We start from the raw sequence: 3,192 nt of genomic DNA, 5'->3' as shown, positions 1-3,192 counted from the left end.
CTATATATTATGTTCATTATCATTTATTATATAACATAAAATCAAAAGTTTGAATTTTAATTTGAGAAACAATTTTGAAAGCAAGTTATAGAAGTTCTTAATTAATTTGTTCATCTAATATGATAAGACATTATACTCATATAAATAACAAGATGATTCAAATTGTTTTTATTTTATAAAATTAAATTTTTAATTTTTATTATATAATTGATATTTGTATGAATCGCTCGTGTTTCATTATAGTATAACATAAATGTCCGAACTTTTGTTGCTAATGAAAATGGTTGCATGGATGCAGAGGAAATGGCTGTGCTGCTTTTCTAATTAGTCTTGATGGATGTTGGAGCAATGGGATGAAGAATGTAGAGGGCACAAAGAGGTTAATGGGGGAATGCAAAGCAAATGCAATAATTTCATTTTATCGAGATGTAAATCATATTATCTATTATATTATATTCAGTCTTGATACCATATTTTTCCCAAATGTATTATCAGTATAATTTTCACGAGCGAGTTATATTGCTCTTAATAATTCTTTTTTTTACAAAATTTGGCAACATATTTTAAGCCAATTGTTGTTTGGGAAATTACTCATCTCATCCAATCAGTCTCCACCAACTTGAATTAATTTATCTCCATTATTTTGGCACTAAAGAAAAAAATATGGATTTAAACAAACAAGGATGTTGGTATGGTTTCAAATATCCCATTGAAACGATATAATATCAGAAAAACTCATGTGAGATGGTCTTATCAGTTGTGAGACATATAATTTATTTGAGTCATCCATAAAAGAATATTATTTTTTATACCAAAAATATTATTATTTTATTGTAAATATGGGTAGAGTTGAGTCGTCTTATGAATAAAAATCTGTGAGACCGTCTCACATGGTGTTAATTGTCAAATTTCAATCTTATTCTAATATTTTTGTTTTTTTTTTCCGACATAGTGTTAACGTAGAGTATCACATTAACAACATCAATGAAAAATAACTAAAATGATCAAAAATTAAAAAATACGATACTAAGACTGAAATTTACTACATACAAAACCAAATTGGTAAAAAAGTAAATATATAACAAAAATGCAATTTTCTCTAAACTATAAGCACCAATCTATGCATCTTTGTTGATGGATAAAAAGTACAGCACCGATATATTTTTACAAAAAAATATTTTTACGTTCATTTAAAAAATATATATTTTTATTATATGTCTCATCAACATAGTAAATTTTAAAGTTTAGTAATTATCCTAAAATCAACAAATGATATATTTAAAACACTAATTATCACAAAATATGTTTTATGATTACCAACTAAATAACATGCAAATTATATTTCATATATATCGTATATGAATCAAACCGGCAAGAACATGCAGAAATGTGCTCGTGGGCTGTGATCAGCGGACCACCGATGGCGTGGGAAAAGTCTCCACTTTTCAGCTGGCACAGGAAGCGCTCCACTTGGTTCTCGCCGGATGAAACCTGGATAAGCTCAAAGAGGTGTCGGATGCTATCAAATCCATATATGCATCATGATTGTTGTGGTGGATTTCACCGGAGACTTAAACAACGGCATTGGGAGAATCAATGAGGCCGTCGAGGGGTTAGATGTCGGAGTTTTGATTTACAACGTTGCGGAGTCTAGTCCTTACTCGAGGTTTTTCTTCCATGAAGTGGATGAAATGTTATCGCATGATTTGGTTATGGTTAATGTCGAGGGAACTACGATGGTTACTCGGTCTCTTTTGCCGCCTGGGATGCTGAAGAGGAAAAAAGGAGCAATTTTTTTAATGTTGGATCTGACTCCTTCAGACCCTCTGCATTCTGTTTATGCTTCCACTAAAGCGTCATCTTTTCTGTCAAATTTTTGTTATTTTCATTCTTCTTGCTATATTATTTTTGTGGGTTGGATCTTGCGGGCCTCTTGTTATTCAACGGAGAAGACATTTCATGTGTTCGTGCTTTGATGATGGAAATATGTTGAAGTTTATTGCCTTGTGATTCAACTTCAGTGGCTGAAAAGTCACATAACTAGTTAATCTGAAATAGATGTTCTGGGATTTTAACGATTCTTGGTGTTGATCTGTCTGGTTTAAACTGCTGATGACCGTATTTGAATTCTTTGTAAAGAGATTCCTATGGTTTAGATTTTATGATAGTTGTACTTTCAAGCAGGGTCTCACATCCTTGTTTGCAAGTTGTTTTGTTGAGATTCATTTAATGAGATTGTATCTTTCAGATTTATTGATCAGTCGAGTTCTCAAGATGCCTCCATGTGGAATACAAGAATAGTGGGGTTGATGTGCAGTTTCAGGTACATTTCACTAGTTTGAATCTCTCCCCATCATTTGAGAATTCTTTGTATTTTTGGGGACCCCAAGATACTTGTTGCCCCATCATGTTATCACTTTTGTGATTCGGGAATGAGTAAATTTTAATGGTACATCTCGTTTATCCAAATGTAGGTGTACCCTCCAAAATGGCATCAACCAGAAGATCCTCCTTATTTGTTCCATCTCGGATGTAATGCAAATACTTGAAAGACAGAAATAGATGTGAATCCCAATAAAGCATCAGCCGTCATCATCACTGAAAAATTTGAATGTCTATGCAAAAAAGAGTTTATAAAATGATACAGAAAGAAGGAATAATCTACCTAGATCAGAAAGTACGGTTAAATAAATAGAAACTGATACAACGTATTACAGCTGATACAGCCAACTATTCATATGATTTCAAGATCTCTTTCAGAGGTTGTTTGAGCCTCTTGATCGATACTCGGGTTGTTTGTCTTGCTTTTGAAAGACTTCCCGCTAACAAACTTGCTTAGCTTGCTCTTTGTTCTTGGCATTGATTTTCTGCTATCTCCATTCTTCTTACCAAGCTGTTCTAGGATGTTTCTCAAACTACTGTCATATCGACGCCTACAAGTAGGATATCTTGATATTGATTTCGTGATCCCTTGAAGTCTTGATGACAAAACAAACAAAAAGAAGCCATTGAAAATCAGGACAGCCATAAAAATCAGTAGGCAGCACAGTTCATTTCTCCTTAAAGAAATCGAATAGAGAGACAGCACAGCAGCTCATACCTCCGGGCAAGTGCATCCAGTTCAGCACGTCGAAGCTCAGGTTCTGGTGGCGGGCCAGTCATTGAGTTATTTAATCTTGAAGGATCACCTTT

The 3,192-nt window shown here is 33.5% G+C and overlaps 1 pseudogene; it reads left to right on the top strand.

Moving 5' to 3' along the window:
* The first annotated feature begins 1,387 nt into the window (after nucleotides 1-1,387).
* On the top strand, nucleotides 1,388-2,978 carry LOC140966673 (very-long-chain 3-oxoacyl-CoA reductase 1-like; annotated as a pseudogene).
* The last annotated feature ends 214 nt before the right edge of the window (nucleotides 2,979-3,192 follow it).

The sequence above is a fragment of the Primulina huaijiensis genome, unplaced genomic scaffold, assembly GCF_012295235.1.
Source record: "Primulina huaijiensis isolate GDHJ02 unplaced genomic scaffold, ASM1229523v2 scaffold207638, whole genome shotgun sequence".
NCBI classification, from domain to species: Eukaryota; Viridiplantae; Streptophyta; class Magnoliopsida; order Lamiales; family Gesneriaceae; genus Primulina; species Primulina huaijiensis.
This window is presented reverse-complemented; position numbering and strand designations above follow the sequence as displayed.